The sequence below is a fragment of the Giraffa tippelskirchi genome, chromosome 11 (genome assembly GCF_054371585.1).
Source record: "Giraffa tippelskirchi isolate mGirTip1 chromosome 11, T2T-mGirTip1v1.2.pri, whole genome shotgun sequence".
NCBI lineage: Eukaryota > Metazoa > Chordata > Mammalia > Artiodactyla > Giraffidae > Giraffa > Giraffa tippelskirchi.
Window position 1 is genome coordinate 57,226,739 of NC_137285.1, and position 23,727 is coordinate 57,250,465.

A 23,727-nucleotide genomic window follows, 5' to 3' on the forward strand; every position below is an offset into this window, starting at 1 on the left:
CCTTTTCCTTCTGACCTTCCTTATTCTCATTCTGCAACGTAACCGGTATTCGGGTCTTCTTGATCCATTGATTTAAATAAAATGTGGACCCCTCCAGTGTTCCACATTTTCTCACCAGTTTGCTAATGCTGGCATTTCTTTTAAAGACCAGGGCTGAGTCTTCAAAAAAGGAAATGACAGGATTAAATTCCCGTAGTCTGGCTGAGGTAATATTGTGACATAATTCACTTTAATCAAAGCTAATCAGTTGAAGTGTGAAGCCATTTCGGATAAGGGCAGATTAACCTGGGCAGGAAGAGACTTGGCGTGAGGACATTCATGAAGAAGACATATTTCCTAGAATAAACTCTGTTTACTTTCCACTGACTTGGAACAAATAAAGGTCAGGCTGAATTATTTTTGTCATTGGGTTGCAAACATGGGCAATACCACACACACAGCTTTGAGGATGTGTATGTGACATTGTTGGCCAGCACACAGGATTCCTTGCAGTTTATTCATTCATCAAGAACCCAAGATCCTGGGGCTGCCAGTGATTTTTTAAAATTATCGAGGGGTTTGCGTTATTGTTGTTTGGTCACTAAGTCATGTCCAACTCTTTTGTAACATCATGGACTGTAGCCCACCAGGCTTCTCTGTCCATGGGATTTCCCAGGCAAGAGTACTAGAGTAGGTTGTCATTTCCTTCTCCAAGGGCTCTTTTCAACTCAGGGATCCAGCCCACATTTCCTGCGTCTCCTGCATTGGCAGGTGGAAGCTCATGGGCTTGGAGGGAGGGATAAATTAGGAGGATAGGATTAACACATACTCACTACTATGCATGATAGCCAACAAGGACCTACTGTATAGCACAAGGACCTCTACCCAATATTATGTAATAATCTATAAAGGAAAAAGAATATATATAAATATATATGCATATATATATAACTGAATCACTGTACTATACACCTGAAACTTACACAATATTGTAAATCAACTATACTTCAATAAAAATTTTTTTAAAAACAAAATAATTTTTAATAAAAAATAAATTGGTAAAATGGGGATTTAAGTGCTCGCTTCGGCAGCACATATACTAAAATTGGAACGATACAGAGAAGATTAGCATGGCCCTTGCACAAGGATGACATGCAAATTCGTGTAGCGTTCCATATTTTTTATATATGGCATTTAGTTAATCGGTAAAGATAACCCTGTATTTGAGACATCAGAAGAGACACAGATAAATAGAACAGTATTATGGACTCTATGGGAGAGGGTGAGGGCAGGATGCTATGGGAGAATGGCATGGAAGCATGTAAATTATCATATGTGAAACAAATCACCAGTCCAGTTTCGATGCATGATACAGGGTGCTCGGGGCTGGTGCACCGGGATGACCTGGAGGGATGGGATGGGGAGGGAGGTGGGAGGGGGGTTCTGGAAGGGGAAAACATGTACACCCATGGTGGATGCATGTCAATGTATGGCAAAACAAATACAATATTGTAAAGTTAAAAAATAGATAAATAAATAATTTAAAAAAGTGGGGATTTAAAAAAGTAAAAATCATCTAGCTTTCAAAAGAAAACAGCAAACTCTCAAAAGATAGATTGCTAAAGACCAAATCTCTAGCTAGTAACTAGAATGCAGTTTCACAGTCTTGATTTTATTTTGCTTATAGTCTCTCTTGCTAATTTCAGTGCTGAGCCGTAAAGGCTCATACACATACACTAAATAGGATTTACCTACATAAAATGGGCTTCCTACATAAGATGGGCTTCCCTGGTGGCTCAGACGGTAAAATCAGATCCCTAGGTTGGGAAGATCCCTTGGAGAAGGGGATGGCTACCCACTCCAGTATTCTTACCTGGAGAATTCCATGAAAAGAGGAGCCTGGTAGGTTGTTACAGTCCTTGGGGCCGCAGAGAGTTGGACACCACTGAGTGACTGTTTTTCTTTTTTCTGCATCTGTTTTTACTCAAGATATTGTTGCCCACTATTTTCTTTACAACAGAAAGGAATTAACGGTGGATATAAAAGAGTGACTTTGATGGCTAATTTTATGTCAACTTGCTTGGGCTATCGGGTGCCCTGATATTTGGTCAAATATTCTTCTGGGGTTTCTGTGGGAGTGTTGTGGACGAGATGAACATCTAGGCCAGTAGGCCGAATAGAATACATGGTCCTCCCTCGTGTGGGTGTCCCCGGTGTGGGTGGGCCTTACCCAATCAGTTGAAGGCCTGAATAGACCAAAAAGGCCGACCATACCCCAAGTAAGAAAAGAATCCTGTCTGGAGCCTTTTAGCGGGGACATTGCCTTTTTTCCTGCCTGTAGACTTCAACTGAAACATCAGCCTATCTGGGTCTCCAGCCTGCCAGCCCTCAGACTAGAAAACTACACCATTGGCTCTCCTGGGCCTCCCCATTGTCAACTCACCCTGCAGATCTTGGGGCTCAGCCTCCATAAACATGTGAACCGATTCCTTATAATAAAACACATGAATAATCTGTTTCTCTGGGGAATCCTAAAAAGGGAGCTTTCCTAATATTCAGATGTTGTGTTTCTCTGGTGCCTCAAAACATGCTTTCTAGGTAATTCTGCAAGCTTTTGCCTGGCTTCCATAGAAACCATCTGGTACCACCATGCCATAGTTGAGATACATTAATGGACAAAGAAGCAGAATAAATATGAACTTCCAAATGTCACTCCTAAAGTGAGTACTATAATATTTTGGCTGTCTTCTGTTGATTAGCTGGGAAATAAGGAGGTTAAGTTTCTGGACTGGTAAAAATGCTATTATTAGATCAGAAGTCCTCTGGGAAAGCAGGTCAGCTTGTGGGTAGCTGGCCAGGGAAAGAGAAAAGAAAAGCCTGACTAAAAGCTAGTGATAACTAGCATTTATTTGGTGCCTACTATATGTCATGTGCTTTGCAATCATTCATACACACATCCAACAGATATTACTGAGCACTTTTTAAATAACTTTTTAATGTTTTTTTAACTTCTTAATTTTGGGCTGCTCTAGGTCTTCTTTGCTTCACGGACTTTCTCTAGTTGAGGCAAGGTGGGCGCTACCGTTCATTTTGGTGCTTGGGCTTCTCACTGGGGTGGCTTCTTTTGTTGTAGAGCACAGGCCCCAGGTGCATGGGCTCAGTAGTTTTGGCCGGCAGCTTTACTTGCTCTGCAGCATGTGGGATCTTCCGGCAGGGATTGAACCCATGTCCTCTGCATTGGCAGGTGTACTCTTAACCACTGGACCTCCAGGGAAGTACACTGAGCACTTTTTTCATGCCAGACGTTGCTCCAGGTGCTGGGGATAGGGCTGTGTAAACACAGCCTTGTCTTCCTGCTCTTGTGGATCTTACAGTTTAGAGAAGGGAGACAGACAAGAAACAAATATTATGGAGAAAAAGGAAGCAGGAAGAAGGGAGAGGTAGTGCCACGTGGAAGCAATTGTAATTTTCAATAGTGTTGTCAGAGAAGACATGACCAAAGCCAAGGTGACATATGAGAATAGTGCTGAATGAAGAGGTGAGGAAATAAATGATGAGGGGCTTTAATAAGTGTCTTTAATAAGACATATTAAGTCAGCATGTGCAAAGGACCTGAGGCAGGATAGTGTTTGTATACTCAAAGAACAAGGAAGCCAGGAGGCTGGAATGGAGTAAACAAGGGAAGAGCAGTAGTAGATAAGGTCATAGAAACAATGGACCAGATCCTGCAGAGTCTTGAATATCTGTGAGATAGATAGTAACAGTAATGTAAATGAAATTCAGAGTGGTTTGTAACTTTTTCACAATAACTTAGCTAGTAAACGGTGGAGCTCAGCATAGACTGAAGGTATGTCTGGGTCTAATGCCCTTACTCTTGCCACTTCATTATGTTATCTTTCTCCAGAAAAAGCTTAGAGCCTCTTCAATTGTTTTGTGTATCCCTAGTAAAGTAACTGCAGTAAATATTTGCCTTTTTTTTACTGCTCAACATATCACATATCCTTCCTATTTGGAGCCCCAATGTGTGAGTCTTGGCTTGCCAGAGTAAAACCAAATGACCAGGTAGTCCTTTTTCCTAGCCCAAGACAGCTGGACTGAGAGTATGGGACTTGGGCCAACTTGATGCCCCTGCCCTAGACTTTGAATAGTGAGGGGGTAACCCTATATGGGACATATAGCAATGCCGGGAACACGTGTTTGTCAGAGGTGGTGGCAGCAGCAGCACCCTGGCCAAAGGTGCCTGCAAGCAGGCCCTTCACCATACCACTGACTCCTCCCATTTCATCAGCCGCGTTTCATCCCTTTCATGAGCCAAAAGAGATGAAGGAGCGTCTTTTTCAGCTCCAATTATGCACGCCCATTGGGAGAAATTATGCAAGACTTTTTGGACTAGAAAATAAATAAGATTACTGTGTATCCTCTTCAGCATACCCTTCCTGATCATATCTGCCCTTCTTTGTTTCTGAGCTACTTTACAATGCTATAATTTATAGACAGCTGAAAACAATACAAATGATTCTTGTCCATACAAATGCAAATTAGTTGTGTCAGATAGAAGCAATTGGTTATTGCCTGTGGATAGATTCATATTGCATATGCTTTTAATGTTAAAATTCATTTCAGCTTTCTTTATGTCCCTATCTAAGTGTGTGGTTCTTTGAATTCTCCTTTCAACCAGTTGTAACTTCTTATCAAGTTCCCTTAATAATTAATGAGTTCAATAAAATCTATGTCATGTTGCATTTATTTAATTCATTTCAGGATTCCTTGTCTGTATATGTATGTTATACATATGTATATGTGTGTTACTTTGAATTCTTTCAACCTATAACATCCTACTGGTTGCCTCAACAATTAATGAGTCAAAATCAGTGATGCATATTCATGTTTGTATCAGAGGCATGATTTTGCCACTTAAAAGTACTATTCTCTAACAATAGTGAACAGGAAAATCATATCACTGTCCTGTCTTAGCTCAGAACTCTCCCCCACCCCCTGACCTCCACTCATTGCACATAGCCATGTACTTCATAGGGCAGGAGACCAAGGTACTGGTTTTAGCTCTGACCTTAATAATTCACTAATTCACATAGCCTCCCTGGACTTAAGTTCCCTCATCTTTGAAATAAAGAGGACGAATTCGATATTTTTGAAGATTCAGCTCAGCTCTAACTCCTTCTGATTGACTGTGTTACATACCTTTATGCTTTCTTCCCACTGTCCTTTGTGAGTTTCTCGTCCCTTTCCCAGGTTCTGTTATATTTATTTCTCTTTATTTCACTTTCCACCACAGCATGCCTTGTTTTTCTTCTCGCACTTTCTCAAGGCTCAGTTCCCCTGTCTTCACTTCCTGTCTCCCCACTCCCCCCACCACACACACACACAGAATACAGACTTCTTTGTGGGAACCACAAGACTATAACAAACTTGTAGTTATTACAGGATTACATGGAAGAAACAAGTCATTTCCACTCTGCTTTGCCCTAAATCCCCCCAAAGAAACTACCCCAAAACAAAACAAACAAGTACTTCACTAAGAAACAAATTGAACAAACAAACCATTTTGATCTCACTGTTCAGTTTAACCCAGAGGTAGATGAATAATAGCACCAGTACTTAATTTTTTTCTTCTCCACCATTTCCCTTTCCCAGCTGGGTCAGGAGAAAGCTCACCCTGAGGATCTCTTTGTAGCTGACTCAGGCCCCATATGGCAAAGACTCGGGAGTTCTCGATTCTTTTCCTGCATGTCACACAACAGACTAAGAGTTCTCAAGATCAACCACACTCAGGGAATCTGCTCTTACAAAATGCTTTCATGTAGATTTTTCTACCGAGTTCAGTTAAGAATTCAGGTGGTATCTTTTACATCTAAAAGAAAAGACACAAGAGGAAAGCCAGATTGGATTCTCCCAAGAGTTGTTTCTAGCATTTAATTGCAGGCCAGTGTGATGTGATATCTAAGGTTTCTCATAGCTCATAAAATATCATGGGGTGTTTGGAGGTTGGAGGATTTGCGCCAAACAAAGAAGGCAAGAGGAACATCTAGGCCAAGGATTTGCGTATGCAAAGCACGGACTCTTCAAGGTTCCCAGTGCTCTGAGTATGCAAGTAAGCAGTTCATTGTGGCTGCAGCAAGGAGCAGTATGGGGTAGGGGAGAAAGAAAGGGAGATTTGTTGTTGTTGTTTAGGTGCTCAATCATGTCCGATTCTTTGCTACCCCATAGACTTTAGCCCGCCAGGCTCCTCTGTCCATGGGATTTCCCAGGCAAGTATACTAGAATGGGTTGCCATTTCCTTCTCTAGATGATCTTCCTGACCCAGGGATTGAACCCGCGTGTCCTGCATTGGCAGGCAGATTCTTTACCACTGAGCCTTATGAGAAGGTAAGTCTTCAAAGATAAGTGAGAGCCAGACTGCAAGGGCCAAAATGCCTCTGCAATGCCAGGGAGCTCACAAAAGGAGACCTCTCTCAGATCAGCTTCTTTATAATCCAACAAAACATGGAGATGTGACTTTGGAAGCTTCCCTTTTCAGGTACTTATTCAAACTAAAAGCGTTTCCCCATACACAATACCAAGAAGTCATTGGACCCTCATGTTTGCTGAAAAGTACAACTATGAAACATGATGTGTAGTTGACAGTTTTGTTTTTCTCTATGCAAACATATGGGGGTGATGATCTTTCCCTCCCTACGCCCCACCCTCCCTCCAGCATCAAGAAGTCATTGAGCAATCATCAGTAGAAGTAAACATGCATAGTTGCAATAACTCCAAATACTTTATGGAGTGTTCATGACTTGGGAATTTGGGTGAAAGAACGTGACCGTTCTCCATCAAAGAATTTCAAATACATGTTCGCTTTGATTTTGGTCTCCTGAGGGACATATGGACAGGTAGTACTTCAGGCACCTTGTTTAACAGCCCGCACTGGGCTCTCTGCCGGGGCATGCCTCCTCAAGCCTGGTGAACTTATGATGAGGACAAGGCTGGTAAGAAGGACTGCTGTTTTGAAAGACTCACCCAGTTCCCTGAATCTATGATCTCCTGCTCCAAGGTGCGACAAGCCTGGAACAAACACATTAGAGAAGGTCTGCCTTCAGCATGCTCCCACCTTATTTTTGGCCTTTTTCTTTTCCACTGAGACTCACTTTGTGTGTTAGGCAGGCCACGCTCCCATAACCAAATAAGACTGGATGGCTTACCTCTCACAGTTCTGGAGGCTGGAAAGCCAAGATCAAGGTGCCAGCAGGGTCATTGTCTGGGGATAGTTCTCTCTCCTTGGGTTGCAGACAGCTGCCTCTGATGCATCTTCATATGGCCTTTCCTCTGTGCTTGCACAGAGAGAGATTCACTGTTATTTTCTCTCTCTCCTCTCTCCCTTTCTCTTTATCAGGGCACTAATCTCATCATGAAGGCTCCACCCTCATGATTTTATCTAATTTTAACTGCCTCCCAACCACCGGATCTCCAAATACCATCACACTGGAGGTTAAGGCTTTAGCATATGAATGGGAGGGACAAACATTTAGACTATAACATCCTGCCCCTGGTCATTTCTCACTAATTCATGTCCTTTTCACGTGCAAAATACTTTCATTCTATCCAAAAACTCCTGTCTGTCCTAACTCATTCCACTAAGTCAAAGGCTGATTTAAACATCCTCTAAATCAGATACAGGTGAAGCTTGAGAAATGATTTGTCCTGAGGCAAATTCCTCTTAAACTATGAACCTACAAAAACAGAAAAATCATATGCTACCAAGATACAATGGTAGGACAAACAGAAGACAGAAATCCCATTCTGGGAGGGTGTGCTTAGTTGCTCAGTCATATCCAATTCTTGCAACACCATGGACTATAGCCTGCTATGGGATACTCCAGGCAAGAATACTGGAGTGGTTTGCCATTTCCTTCTCCAGGGGATCTTCCCAACACAGAGATCAAACCCAGGTTTCCTGCATTGCAGTCAGACTCTTTACCGACTGAGCTGTGAGGGAAGACCTCTGGGAGGGAGAGACAGGAAAAAAGGAAAAGGCAGCAGGTCCTAAGCAAGTCCAAAACCCAGCAAGGCAGACTCCGTCAGATATTAAAGCTTGAGAAATATCTTCTTCGAGACCTGCTGGGGTTCCAACTCCAATGCCTTGACAGACAGGAGTTACATCCTCAAGGCTCTAGGAAGCTTGGGCCCTAAGGTTCCACCAGGCAACTCTACTCGTAAGGCACTGGGTGAGACCTTCCTGACCCACAGAAACAGGAGAGGTGGTCCTACCCTTGGTAACCGAGAAAGAAACAGCCTTGCCCCCAGTACTCAGGAACTCAGAATCCCATTTGGTATCATTCTTCCCTTTCCTTTAGGAGCAGCACAAGCTCACAGCCATATAGGTCCATGGTCCTGTCCTGCGGAATCCAAGAAGCCCAAGAGCCTTCCTCATTCTGTCCCGTCTCTGTCCCTTCCGTTCAGACTGGCAGTGCCCCTGCTCCTATAATCCCGTAGACTCCCATCTATCAAGTGGTAGGGAAACCACACCCTTGGCGTTCTCTTCAGCACAAGCTCTCTCACGTTTTTCAATATGGGCAGGATGAGAGTTTTCCAAGTCTTCAAGTTCGGGTCCCTTTTTACTCAACAATTTCTTCCTCAGTTCCTCTCTCTCTCCTCTCTTCCTCAGTCAGACGGAATCAAGACACTCCTTCAACACTTTGCTTAGACATCTCCTCAGCTAAATACCCGGTTTCATCATTCACCAATTCTACCTTCCGCAAAACACTAGAACACTGTTCAGTCAAGTTCTTTGTCACTTTATAACAAAGATCACCTTCCTTCCAGTTTCTAATAATATGTTCCGCATTTCCATCTGCGATGTCACCAGAATTGCCCTTAATGTCCATATTTCCAGCGTGCACTCCAGCCTTACAGCCTCTGCCCATCACCCAGTTCCACATTTTTAGGTTTTTCTTACAACAGCAGCTCACTGCTCAGTCCTGGTACCAAAATCTCACTTAGTCTGAGTTCTCCAGAGAAACAGAATAGGGTATGTGTGTGTATATATATATCCTATGTGTATATATGTATATATACATATCCTATGTGTATATATTATATATACATATCCTATGTGTAAATATGTGTATACACATATAATAAGGCATTGACTCACACAATTATGGAGGCTGAGAAGTCTCAAGATCTATAGTCAGCAAGCTGTAGGCCCAGGAAAGCCAATGGAGTCCAAGTTCAAAGGCAGGAGAAGGCCCATGTCCCAGCTAAAGATAGTCAGGCAGAGAGAATTCTATTTTACTCAGCTTGCTTATTCTGTTCAGGCCTTCCGTGGATTGATAAGGCCATTCACGTGGGGGTGGGTGAGGGAGAGCAATCTGCTTTACCCAGCCTACTGATTCAAACGTTAATCTGCTTCAGAAACATCCTCACAGACATGCCCCAAAATAGTATTTAGCCAAATATCTGGGTACCTCCCAGTCTGGTCCCTTTGACACACCAAATTGACCATTACACCAGGTGAATCTCCCTTGACCCACTTTCTTGTTTTTTGCTCACATGTTTAACCCTCAGCTCAGCTCAGCTGTTGATCACAATTTTCTGATTTTGTCCGATAATCAGAATCTTTCTAAGACACTGCTTGATTGCTTTAAAAATTACTACAAAGATATTGGTGAGTGCAAATGACTTAGCAATTATCCTCACTATGGCCTTTGACCTGTACTTTAATTAAGGAAGAAAAAAAGTTTATCGTGATAAGATACACAGAGCATAAAATTTGCCATTTTAACCATTTTAAAATGTAGAGTTCAGTGGGATTCAGTACTTCCACAATGTTGCACAACCGTTACCACTATCGAGTGCCAGAACTTCTTCAACACCCGGAAAGGGAACCCCATACCCATCCACCTGGAAAGGGAACCCCATACCCATCGAGCAGTCAGTCCCCGCTTCCCCTCCCCTCCCCCAGGCCCCGGCAACCTCCAAACTGCTTTCTGTCTGTGGATTTGCCTTTTCTGATAGCTCATAAAAATGGAAGCATACACTCTGTGGCCTTTTGAGCCTGGCTTCCCTCCTTAGCTAAGGGAAGGTGAAAAAAAGGGAAAGTAGACTATATTTTGTGATGTTAACACTTTGAAGTATCTTTAAATTCACTTTAACTCTCCAGTTGTTTTACTAAGATTTGGGAAACTCGTCTGTGATGCCTCTGTCCTAGACATTCTGTTTCATGTTATTCATTCTTTCTTTCCATGGAGGTTGAAGGCATCAGGACAGGGTGGCAAATGTGAGGACACTTCAGGGGGCCCACTCCCCAACCCCAACCCCACCGCATCGGCCTATTCCTTGCCTGGAAGTGACCTGGCGGGACCATGGGGTCAGAAGGTCTCTCATCCCTGAGAGGCACAAAAATGTTCGTCTCCCGGCACTTTAGGTCTTGAGGAAAATAAAAGCAAGTGTGTGTCTGTGTATCGTTATGGACTTTCTCCACCCCCAGTGCACACAGCACAACTACTGAGCTGTGGAGGGACCCCAGGTTTGCCGAGATGCTGGTTCCGACCGTGTGGGTAACCGAAAACAGACAGCTTTACAGGGACTGTCCTGCCCAGATGGCCAGTCCAGGCTGCAAGCCTGCTTGTGGGAAAGGAGCGATTTGGCGGGCTTCCGTCTAAAGGGTCTGAAAACGACAGCCAGAAGGGCGCAAGGGACCACTTCAAAACATCCGTGTCCCCTGCTGCTTCTCTTTGTTTTGGCCACACAGCGCAGCATGCGACCAAGGGTTGAACCCATGCCCCCTGCAGTGGAAGCTCAGTTTTAACCACTGGGCCCCTAGGGAAGTCGTTTCAAAATGTCTAAACCTGAGAATTCCCTGACTGTCTAGTGGTTAGAACTCCGAGCTTCCATTCCTAGGGGCCCAGGTTCAATCCCTGATAGGGTTGCAAGGTGCTGGCAAAATTTTAACATGAATAAATATTAAAAAAAAAACAAAAACGGAAACTTCTAAACACTGGAGGTCCCACTCAAGGGCTTCAGCCCGAGGTACATATTTTATGTGCTGTAGACTCTCCAGGTTTATATGATCTGACGTTCTTAAGCACTTATGCTGAAGCTTCACTTTTCCTTTTCAGCTCTTCCTTTTTTTTTTTTTTAACCAATCTCGCATTTTTATTAATAAACAAACACAAAGAGATTGTAAATATTTTTAGTCTTTCTATCCTGTTACTATTAATATTTTTGCTAAGACTAAAGTCTAGAGTCATCCTGAAATGAGTTCAAGTTGTTTTTCAGCTTCTGTTTCAAAATATGGACCACACATCTTCATCATTTTATTCCTTGGTGACCAGCTTAGATTTAATCATATACACAGAGCTTCAGCAACTCGATAAACAAATCCACGTGAGGATAAAAAGAAGACCATACGCTGGACTGGGCACAAAAGTCTTTATATTACTCTCCTTTTCAGAAGACTCTGAAGTCTACAACTGAACACGGACTCTGGTTAAAAATCCACAATGATTCCTTTTTAAACAATAGCATTTGTCTACACAAGGTCCATTAACCCAAAATGATCCCTGTTGAAGTCCATAGATATTTACACTCAAAAGACTTGACTTCAAGACAAGGAGACTGGATTTTAACAAACACTCCTGAATTTATCCATACAAATAAATGCTTTCCCCTCAAATAGGTAGCAATGTTCCAAGGACTTTGCTATTGCTTGAAATAGCTTTGGGACTCCAGTTAGGACCTGTCTTTCTCCTCACACTGAGGTTGCCAGCCTCCTGAACAAAGCAAACTTTCCATTCCTACCAGCGCTAATCTCGCTAGTACTGGCTTTTGACCAGTGAGCAGCCGAACCTAAGTTCAGTAACATGAATACTATGCACAACAGATAAACATATACTATATGTACATATAAATATTAACAAAATGTTAAAATACTAAATCTACCTACTGGAATTTATACTTTTTGTTTCAAAGTCCTATTTCCAAAGCTAATTAAACATGTCTGTGACTGGATTGCAGAACAGCACATCCTGGAATGTCAGGTACCATGCAAATTAGTTTAAATAAGTTTTGTATTTGACCCCCTTAGGGATAGATGTTCAATATGTGCATAAACATGTGTTCTGTTCTTTGTGTTCCTGTTGATGATGAAAGGCAAAGGGAAGTCATTACACACTGGGCTCCCACTGTGCAAGAAAAAGTGAACACGTTACTGATTTAATCCTCTCAACATCTCTGAGCTAAACAGCTCATCCCCATTTATAGATGAAGAAACTGAGATATGGGAACTTTGAACAACAGGACATTGGCACACCACTGGTAGATGGGGGCAATGCACTCAGAATTACCTAATCACTGAGAAAAAAGTCAGAGACTTTTGGAAAATGAAATGCAATTAGCTTCCCACAGAGAGCCATTTTTTCCCGAAAAAAACTGATGTTAGCATATCCCTTAACGATTTTTTTCATTTATCTAAATATTCTTTTGGCTATAATTTTTCCCAAAATGACATTGCAATTATCTTCCAATCTGGGAAAATAAAATGTTCTATGAATTTTTATCTTGTTATTTATACAGGAGGCTTTGGATACCAGTTAAGTGCTTGAACCAGTTAAGTGTTTGGGTGGGACATAGAAAAATAAAGCAAGCTAAATAAAGAACCGTTGAAATAAATAAATTAAAGGGGGAAAAAAAAACATGAAACCTAGTTAAAAGATATTAAGAGACTTAACCACCTATGGAAGTAACAGGTTAAAGATTTAAATTAGAAAAAAAATAAATAAAGAGATGATCCTTCAAGTAAAACAAAGAGGAAGTTGAGAATCAATGTTAGGGCAGTTCAACTGACCTTAGAGACATATTTTACTGGTGACATTTTTGTTTTTAAAATGTTTCTGATTTTTTTTTTCATTTGTTAATGACCCCAATTTTCCAGCTTATTTCCCAGTTTATCCTGCCTAGTAAAGCTTGTTCATTTTCAGCTTTATTTTCTTGTTCAGCCCCTAATGACTGACAATTTGAAAGGAAACAAACTAAAATAAGGCATTAGACTAAATAACGAATTGTTTTCATCATCTTGATGGATGACAACTCAACTTTAAAATAAATATAAGCTCCAGTTTCCTAATGTTTTCTGAGATTCTTATTTCTGTGAGGATTTCATTGTCATTGCCTTCTGTCTAAAACTAACGCCACCCAAATCCTAAAAGGAGTTAAACCTAAAGTGACTGATGTTTTGACAGTGACATGGCAAAAAAAGTCTTACCCAGAAAAAAAAATTTTTTTTAACTGAATAAATTCGACAAGCAATATTCAGAAATTTAGACTTGTAAATATGTTATCTGAGGAGTTCGCAAAAAATCTCAAAATTGCTTGCATAATTCTGGCTTTTTTGTTTTCAGCAAGTCTGCATCTGTTTTATACCAAAAGGCTATACAGAAACCTGTATGCATTGCTCAGCTTGAGTTGACATCTTAGGAAGCACAGCTGAGTACAGAATTTTCCGTCACTTCAAAGGATAAACCACAGGGTGCAAAGAAAGAAAGGATTGGGTCCTTCCAGCCAAAAGTTGCCCTCTGGCACTCATACTCAACTCCTGGGGGAAATAAGAGGGCAAACTCTGGCCCCTTTCAGCTCTAGGTAGCATTCCCATAACCCCTGACTCATAAATATTGACATCTGGGAAAAACAAGAGCAGAAAAGAAAAAAAGGAGGAGGAGGTGCTTTCTCTCTCTTTTTTTTAAGTTGTTTCAAGTTGGAATGTTCATATACTTTCCAAAGCCTGATTTATATCAAAGATATCACTATGATTTTAAATTAAATATACCTTATCTTGGTGTGTTAAAAAAAATAGTCTTATCCATCACCAACTAGAGAAAATAGAAAACAAAACTTTCGACAGAGTTTTGTTTTGTTTTGCTTTGCTTTGTTTGCCATCAGGAAAATAGTTTTAACTAATAAAACTGAGTTGGATGCAATCTTTTCTAAAAAGGGTTATAACAATGTCTTCAGAACTTTCTTTTTTTGTCCGTGTTGTTGAATACCACAATTTTCAATCAGAGTGAATTTGGAATTCTTTATTTTCAGCAAAATCTTTCCTTTTTCATTTTAAGTATTTATCTCTACCGTTCTTTGCTTCAAAAAAACAGAAATAATACGGTTTAACGAAGAACTCGAGAATTCCTCACAGACCACAGACTGCTTCCATTGTGGAGCTACAGCGCAACCTGGTGGTGATCATCGTTATTACCATGGTTTACGCCTGTGAATGGCCAAAATTACGCACAGAAATAAAAAAATACCTTATATCTAGGCTTTTAGAAAATAAACTACCAAGAAAAAGAACAGTGGAATGGCTCTCTTAAATCATAATTATGTGTAGAGCTTTTTATTTTTTTATATCATATACCTTTTAAGTACAGTTTATAAGTTTGCTGATGAGTGACCCAAAATTTAACATGCCTATGTTCACAATAATCCTCATTATGACTTTTGAAATTATATGACCAACATTTCAAAAGCATTTAAGAAGGTAAATATCTTTAACAAGTGATAAAGGAAAGTAAATTAAATAGTTTATCAGCCTTTTGAGGATTCTCTTTCCTTTTGTGCCTTGGATACAATAAGCACGTTTAGAAGGAAAAAAAAAAAGATGCATTTGTCATAAGACTTTTCCCCCAACCTTGAAATTTCAGCTAACAAAAATTCAGTTAATTAAGTTCATCTCCATTCTTAAAAAGAACATGTATTTTTTGATATTTTTTCCCTAAAAGAGACGACAGTTTTCTCCACTTCTCTTTCACATCTAGCAACACCACTGAGGCAGGACCTGACGCACAAAATGGTGACTCAGTATCTGTCATCTTTTTTGGGATTATGGTACTTTATACTCATTCTCTTACCTAATCATGTCAACAACCCTATAAATTAAGGATCAGTGTGCCCATTTTATGGAGAAGGCAATGGCACCCCACCCCAGTACTCTTGCCTGGAAAATCCCATGGACGGAGGAGCCTGGGAGGCTTCAGTCCATGGGGTTGCTAAGAGTTGGACACGACTGAGCGACTTCACTTTCACTTTTCCCTTTCATGCACTGGAGAAGGAAATGGCAACCCACTCCAGTGTTCCTGCCTGGAGAATCCTAGGGACGGCGGAGCCTGGTGAGCTGCCGTCCATGGGGTCGCACAGAGTCGGACATGACTGCAGAGACTTAGCAGCAGCAGCAGTGCCCATTTTACAGATTGGAAAACTGAGGCTTAGGGATATGACATAACTTATTCAAAGTCACTCAGCTAGTGAGTGACAGAGGGGCTGAACCCTTCTCCAAAGCCTATGCTGAGTCTGGTGCATGGTCAGCCCTTAGTAAATCACTGTTGACAGTGAAAAATGCACTTGTCGCAAGGATGGTAAAGGTAAGTTTGGATTGGATCCGAAGTCCTTCAACTCTACACCCAGTAATTTTTCCATTAAGGTTTAGACATACTTTGACTTTCTCTTGCTTCTGCATACAATTATACTCTTCTGAGCCTGCTAAGTGCACCCTAGTTTCCGTAAAAGAACAGAGAAGAAAAATCAGGCAGGAGTCACCTGTGCCTCAAGCCGAGGCTGGGTCACCCATTAGGCATTCAAAGGGCATCTTTACAACTTTTATGCCATAGATCCCTTTGGACGTCTGCTGAAGTTTCTAGAACCCATTGCAAAAAAGTCTTTTTAAATATATTACAAAGGAAGTCAACTTTTTAAAAATAAAGTTTTCAAAATATTTGCAGAAAAACTAATTTGCAACTTATGTGCTCATTTATTAATGCATTAAATGAGATGTAGCAGTAGATTTAATAACTACTCTTAAAGCAACAATGAGTATGAATGATATTTTCAGATACCTGTAACCCTTATAATGTGATTCCAATATATCTTTGATTTCTATTGTTAACAGAGATACAGTTAACATTAATATGTAACCTATATTCATAATTAGTGAAAATGCCAAATTTCAGTCAATATGAAATTGATGAAAATAAAAATTTATTCTCATCTAAGTTCATGGCCCCCTCACCCTCTTAAATTAAAAAATCAATTGAAGTGAATTACTTATAGATAAATCTTTTCAAAAACTAAATTATAAAAAAGAATTTAATTCAAAAATGCCCACAGCAAATATATATATCATATATATAAAATCCACTGATTCACACATGAAATGTTCACTTCAAAACGAATGATCCAATGTGAGGCAAAGCTCTGGTTAGATAGCATCACTGACTGAACAGACATGAAGTTGAGCAAATTCTGGGAGATAGTGAATAACAGGGAAGCCTGCCCTGCTGCAGTCCATGAGGTTGCAGAGTCAGACATGACTTAGCAACTGAACAGCAAAAACACTCAAAAAATAAGCATGTGTAACACCTGGTTCCACATACGGGAAAGGAGTACCTCAAGGCTGTATATTGTCACCCTGCTTATTTAACTTACGTGCAGAGTACATCATGTGAAATGCCAGGCTGTATGAAGCACAAGCTGGAATCAAGATTACCAGGAGGAATATCAATAACTTCAGATATGCAGGTAACATCACCCTTATGGCAGAAAGTGAAGAAGAGCTAAAGAGTCTCTTGATGAAAGTGAAAGAGGAGAGTGAAAAAGCTGGCTCAAAACTCAACATTCAGAAAGCTAAGATCATGGCATCTAGTCCCATCACTTCATGGCAAATAGATGGGGAAACAATGGAAACACTGACAGACTTTATTTTCTTGGGCTCTAAAATCACTGCAGATGGTGACTGCAGTCATGAAATTAAAAGATACTTGCTCCTTGGAAGCAAAGGTATGACCTACCTAGACAGCATTTTAAAAAGCAGAGACGTTACTTTTGCCAACAAAGATCCGTCTAGTCAAAGCTATGGTTTTTCCAGTAGTCATGTATGGATGTAAGAGTTGGACTATAAAGAAAGTTGAGTACCAAAGAATTGATGCTTTTGAACTGTGGTGTTGGAGAAGACTCTTGAGAGTCCCTTGGACCCCAAGGAGATCCAACCAGTCCATCCTAAAGGAAATCAGTCCTGAATAGTCATTAGAAGGACTGATGTTGAGGCTGAAACTCCAATACTTTGGGCACCTGATGCGAAGAGCTGACTCATTGGAAAAGACCTTGATGCTGGGAAAGATTGAAGGCAGGAGGAGAAGGGGACGACAGAGGATGAGATGGTTGGATGGCATCACCAACTCAATGGACATGAGTTTGGCTAAACTCTGGGAGTTGGTGATGGACAGGGAAGCCTGGTGTGCTGCAGTCCATGGGGCGCAAAGAGTCGGACACGACTGAGTGACTGAACTGAACTTAATTTTATTAGCTTTTTATTAAAATGTGTCCTGTTTGCATCAATAGCCCACACAATGTTAAAAATCATTTTACCTTCCTTGTGTTCGGTAGTTAGAATAGGAAAAAGGAGTCCAAAATGGCAGTGGTTAAAAGGCAAAGAAAGGGAAAAGCCTGCAAAAATGGAACAAAAGAAAATCCACAGACCAGTGTGAGAACCTCAGGTGAAACATACATGCCCCCTTCTTGGCTAGCCCAACTTGCATAGGGCAGGATCAGTGGGGAGGAGACAAAATGTATAAAAAGAGGAAGCCAAGACAGATCGAGGCCTCTCCTTTGGGGTCTGTCCACCCTCACGCCTCGAGGGTGTACTATCCTTTGTTTGCCAAATAAAACTCTGAGCTGTAACTGAACTGTAACACTGGTCTGCTGTTTCAAATCTTTGCTGCCACCAGACAGAACCAAGGAAATTACACACTCTCCTGACACTTGGCCACCCAGTCATCCCCTCTCTCTCTCCCACATCCAGTTTATTTGATTTACTTTTAAAAAAAATAATCTAAAATTGGCCCTAGGAGCACACCCTCCCTTATGTGGCCACTAACAAAGGAGGACCTCCAAAAAGAGGAGAGCAGCAAATAACCAGGTCCAGATGACAAGTGAAGTCCTAGCCAGACCTTGATTTCAGCCCAGTGAATACTCAGTAGAGAAACTGCTACCTGACCGGCTGAAACCATGAAACCCAGCAGGACCCTGTGGGGCTCCTGTGCACTGAAGCCTTTCTATGTGGCCACTATTCTCTCCCACCCCCGGCCATTTCTTGTGTGTAGGGAATAAATAGGCTTTAGCCTCCACGACCTTCCCTGAGTTCCAAAGGGCAAGTTCAAACAGTTGCTGATCAGGGAAGGGAGGAGATGCAGAGACAAGGGAGGAGCAGCCAAGAAACAATAGAGCAGGCTTGGGGCGGGGTCCTGGTTCCCCCGCAGGGATACAGAGAAGAGAGGCTTGGGGCGGGGTCCTGGTTCCCCCGCAGGGATACAGAGAAGAGAGGCTTGGGGCGGGGTCCCGGTTCCCCCGCAGGGATACACAGAAGAGTATCTTTGAGCTCTTCTGCAGAACTAAAACCCTCAACAAATGGAAGATGTTAAAGACATGATGAAGCATTCTTCATTCCAGACAGAAGGTCACAGTTTGATAACCTTGAGAATCACAGAAGCTCATCAGGAGACCATCTGAGGCCAGATTAAAGGTGTGCTGGCCTTGCACGCACCCTGATCCTTATCAGCAACCCCACCCTTAAACCATTGCTATAAAACTCCTCACCAAGCCCCCCCCCACCTCCATGGCGGGACACATTTATTTATTTGTGGGTATTAACCCACTGTGCTCCCCTCTGGCAAAGCAATACATCTGTTCTTTTCTACCTCACCCAAAACTCTGGCTCCGGGATTCAATTCGGTGTTGGTGCACAGTGGCTGAGTTTTGACATAAATCATGAGATAATCAATTTGGATTGTTGTAAGCCACTAAGTTTCTGGTAATTTGTTACCTAGCAATAGAAAACAGATACAGACTAGATGCAACAACTTGCCCTTCACTTTAAGAGGGATGCCTTGGCATGTCCTAAATGACTAGACCTTAGAAAATAAAGTGATGACCCAGTCTACAATCTGGAGGAAAGCCCGCCCCGACTGCTGGTGCGACCTCTCCTCCTGTTCAGTACTGGCCCTTGATCGTACACTGCAGTGAACATGATCGACTGCTGCTGCTAAGTCGCTTCAGTCGTGTCCGACTCTGTGCGACCCCATAAACGGCAGCCCACCAGGCTCCTCTGTCCCTGGGATTCTCCAGGCAAGAACACTGGAGTGGGTTGCCATTTCCTTCTCCAGTGCATGAAAGTGAAAGTGAAGTCGCTCAGTCGTGTCCGACTCTTAGCGACCCCATGGACCGCAGCCTACCAGGCTCCTCCGTCCATGGGATTTTCCAGGCAAGAGTACTGGAGTGGGGTGCCATTGCCTTCTCTGAAATATGATCAAAGCTCCTTCTAATTTCTTACATGTAGGAAGAGAAAAATCTGTGTTCACTCTCAAATACATTTAGTTTAGCAAGTGATAAAGAATTTGCCTGCAATGCAGGAGATGTGGGTTCAATCCCTGGATTGGGAAGATCCACCGGAGAAGGAAATGGCAACCCACTCCAGTATTTTTGCCTGGGAAATCCCATGGACAGAGGAGCCTGACAGGCTACCATCCATTGGGTCATCAAAAGAGTTGAACATAGCTCAGCAACTAAACAACAACAACAACAAATCAGAACAAACACCCACACTTGATAAAATCATGTAAATTGCTATTGACCCTGTTTCAGACTTAAGAACCATCAACTAGAAAGAAAGGTCAAAGCCAAGTGGAACTATGGCTTGGAAGTTTATTGTTTCTTTTCCTTCCAGAATGTCAACAACAACTAATATCTATTGAGCATATGCTATTATAAGGCACTGCACCAGGCATCATAGAAAAAGTCAGTGTATAAAACACAGTCCTAGCCTTTAGCCTTTTAAAATTTGATTGTTTAGAATACAAACATAGAATATAACCAACTCTTTATGATAGCATATTCTAACTACTAAATGAAAGATACAGAATAAAGAATAATCAATGAGGCCCAGTCAGCAAAGATACTATAGGGCCTTCCCTGGTGGTCCAGTCCAGTGGTTAGGAGTCCACACTTCCAGTGCAGTGGATACAGGTTCAGTCCCTGCTCAGGGAACTAGATTCTACATGACAAAAAAAATAAAGGTACTACATATATCTGAATCACCTTGCTGTATACCTGAAACTAACACAACACTGTAAATCAACTATACTTCAATAAGAGTAAATAGCAACAGTGTACAGACTGGATAAGAGGTATCAGAGAATCATAAAAGATATTGTTCCACTTGTCAACAAAAATTAATCAGTTGATCAAAGAAAGAATTGGAAAATTTTATTTAAACCAACTTGAGGATTATAACCTGGGAACAGCCTCTGTCCATCAGAGGTCAAAGGAGTTATGTTTTTGAGACAGAGGGGCTGTACATTAAAAGATGTACTCATCTTTTAAAAAGTTTTAAAAGTTTCCTCAGGAAACTCAAACAAGGGTTCTGTATCAACCTAGAAGGGTGGATGGGGAGAGAGATTCAAAATGGAGGGGATATATGTATACCTATGGCTGATTCATGCTGATGTTTGACAAAAAAACAACAAAATTCTATAAAGCAATTATCCTTCAATTAATTAATAAGTAAATATTTTAAAAGATGTATTATTCACAGTTTATACAGTCTAGTGAGCAGTGGGTTATGGGTCGTTGTGGTCTCTTACAAGATTTAGAAGGAGGTTTTAAGCTAAGGATACATGAATATTCATGAGGGGGCGTGGGTGATATATGCATATTCATCAAGGGGCTTAAGCAGAGGAGAATTCCGCATAGAACTAGGGTAACAGGTTGACAGAGTCCAGGCTTGGGTTCACTGGAGTCAGGAGGGACAGAAAGGTCAGCAGCATCATTCCTTAGGTTCCAGTTAATCTGGTGGTTGAGTGGTTTGAATTCTGCGAAACGGCACAAGAAAGTGCGTCATGCCAATCTCTACCGTCGGAACAGAATTGGGAGTCTTTACAACTGATATATTGTCTCCTGGTACAGCTGTCTCCCTAGCCTGGTATTAACTGCTTGTTTTTACTTTCTTTCGTCCCCTTAAAATCTTTAATTCCTAAGGTCTGTTCTTCTGTATAGGCAAGAACTGTCTTAGATCACAAAATGACTTTGGCCTAAAATAGCTTCTCTTATGTTAAGAAAACTATATCTGGTCCTCCTCCCCCTGACCCCACCCCGGAAAAAGTAATGAGAAAAGCAGCTGAGCAGTAATAAGTTCTAACACTGCTAACTCTTTTCTTGAAAGTGTTGCCAGTTAAGACTAAAGAAATCCTTTTCTTTCAGTCAGCACTAAACTGGATGATGTGGCCTTCTCAATAAATATTATTCTATATTACTTATATGTAATACATAATATGAGGACTTCCCAGGTGGCTCGGTGGTAAAGAATCACCTGCCAATGCAAGAGATGCAGAGTTGATTGCTGGGTCAGGAAGATCCCTTGGAGAAGGAAATGGCAACCCACTCCAGTATTCTTGTCTGAAGAGTACCATGGACAAAAGAGCCTGGCAGGCTATAGTCCATGGGGTCTCAAAAGACTTGGACATGACTTTGAAACTAAACAACAACAATGTATAACATATTTGCAATAAATAAATAATATGAATGTTAGAAATATGAGTTCATATCAGTAGGCTTCCATAAGACGGTATCTAGCTTTACGGTGTCTAGCTTTACAAACCATCTTTGGGGAAAAAACAAAAATAAAATCCTGCTCTATCTAACAATTTGTAACAGTACACACACACACACACACACACACACACACAAATCTCCTAAGATCAAAATAATCTGATTAAGAAACTATATAGCTCCTCCCTTAAAGCTGAAATTTTTTATAAGGCCATTAGTGATGATGACAAAGATATAACTGTTGTAATATACCATGATAGTTCTTTATTACAGATTTTAAGGGTTAACTATAATTGGAAAGAAATCTAAACCACCACGCCTCATTCTGGTATTATACATTTTTGCATAAAATTTTAACTAGCCTTCAATTGCAAATTTTGCTCTCACTCTGCTTGATTTCAACCTCTTTTCAGAAAATATATGTCATGTAGTTCTGGGCTCCCTGAGGATAAGCAGTATGGTCAGTTCAGTGTTGCTGTAAACTTCAGATCTAGATATTGTCACCCATTTGCTCCTTCCAAAGACAGGGCACTTATTTCAGGACACCTGTCCTACTGTATTAGCTGTAAAAAAAAAATGCTGGTGACAGTGTAGCTGAAAATTCAAATGGAAAAGAATTGGAAAGGGTCAGCATCTTTCCTTCTGCTGATTTTTAAAAACTGATTCTTGAGAGGGCTGTTTCCGTGCAGCACGACCAAGCTGTGGCACCGCTGATCCTATCATTTGCATGCAAGTCCCTTCGTTATCAATATAGGTGGCCACACAGTTCATTCAACCTGTAGTGATGAGAATCAAACGTGAAGATGGCTGAAATAATTGGGTCAAATCTGCAGCAGGCCACTTGAGTGGTCACATAAAATTGAGGGCATATTCAAAAATTATGACAAATCACTCTCTGCAGGTAAAAGAGGAGTGATGCTAGTGAAGTATCAGTGCATTTCAGAAGGACACTAGCATGTAAAATGATGTAAATGATGTACTTACATAGGAGCGGAATAAAAATAAACAACACTGTTTATTATCAAAGAAATGTAGGCAGACATATGTATCTAATTTCCAGTTCATTCCCTCTCATAATACAAAAGTTAGTCAAGTAACAGAAGCGTTGGGGAGTCAGGATATTTTAAGCTATTATTTCACATGCCTTCTGTGCTGCAGTCCCCAACATTTTTGGCACCAGTGACTGATTTCGTGGAAGACAACTTTTCAGCAGACCAGGGAGGAGAGGCGATGGTTTCAGGATGATTCAAGGGTATTACCCTTATTGTGCACTCTATTTCTATTATTATTACATCAGCTCCACCTCAGATCATCAGGCATTAGATCCTGGAAGTTGGAGACCCCAGGTTATGTTACACTGGGTTGGCTGTGTCACTCCAAATCCATCCTCTAACCTTCTTTGCTGCATTCTGTACCCTGGGAGGCTCATGTGCTTGGACTTCATCAACAGGCTCCTTTGTCCTCTGGTTCTCAGTTGGGTTGGGTTAATAAGGGACATGAATGCGAGATCAGGGAAGGCAGGAGGGTGGGGTCCAGCACTAATGGTTTCTGCTCCCGTTGGAGGGATCATCCCCCCATAGACTGTCATAACTTTTTCTTTTTAATTCTTAGCAATATTCTGACATTTTTACTTGAATAAACACTCCTAGGATTGTTGCAAGCCTTTAGTTAATATCCAGAATTCTGAAAAGGTAATTTTGGCAAGTGTTGGCCAATGTTTTTATCGCTTTTACGGAGGAGCAGGTTTGGGACAGCCATAACTCTTATCATTCAGACTTAACTTCCTTCTTATGTTGCAGGAAAAACAGTGAGATGGAAGAGGATGGTCAGATCCCAGGTAATGTCCAAGTTCCTGGGACAGCCCCCAAGTATGGGTTTTTGGCTTCGCGCAGGGAAGAATTCAACAGCAAGCCATAGTAAGGAGAAAGAAGGTTAATTCAGGAAGGAAACACACTCCATAGACAGAGTGTGGGCCATCTTGGAAGGAAAGAGGCCCCAGGGTATGTCCATCGAGTTGGTGATGCCATCCAGCCAACTCATCCTCTGTCGTCCCCTTCTCCTCCTGCTTTCAGTCTTTCCCAACATCAGGGTCTTTTCAAATGAGTC

At 41.4% G+C, this 23,727-nt stretch overlaps 1 long non-coding RNA gene and 1 other non-coding gene across 3 annotated transcripts in view; one reads left to right on the forward strand and one right to left on the reverse strand.

Annotated features, from left to right (window-relative positions):
* The first annotated feature begins 1,054 nt into the window (after window positions 1–1,054).
* Window positions 1,055–1,161, forward strand: LOC145528006 (U6 spliceosomal RNA). Its single transcript, XR_014070086.1, has one exon. It is a non-coding gene; the product is annotated as a U6 spliceosomal RNA (small nuclear RNA).
* Window positions 1,162–2,946: 1,785 nt separating this feature from the next.
* The window catches only part of LOC145527025 (uncharacterized), a 33,355-nt gene continuing 12,574 nt past the window's right edge, over window positions 2,947–23,727 (reverse strand). The window contains exons 2-5 of one of the 2 annotated variants that reach the window (XR_014069408.1): window positions 9,134–9,239; window positions 7,182–7,305; window positions 5,653–5,848; window positions 2,947–3,722 (exon numbers count right to left, since the gene is read on the reverse strand). This is a non-coding gene — a long non-coding RNA (uncharacterized LOC145527025). Of the gene's footprint in view, window positions 3,723–5,652; window positions 5,849–6,999; window positions 7,045–7,181; window positions 7,310–9,133; window positions 9,240–23,727 lie in introns of those variants that run through there. The other variant, XR_014069409.1, reaches the window with a different exon arrangement.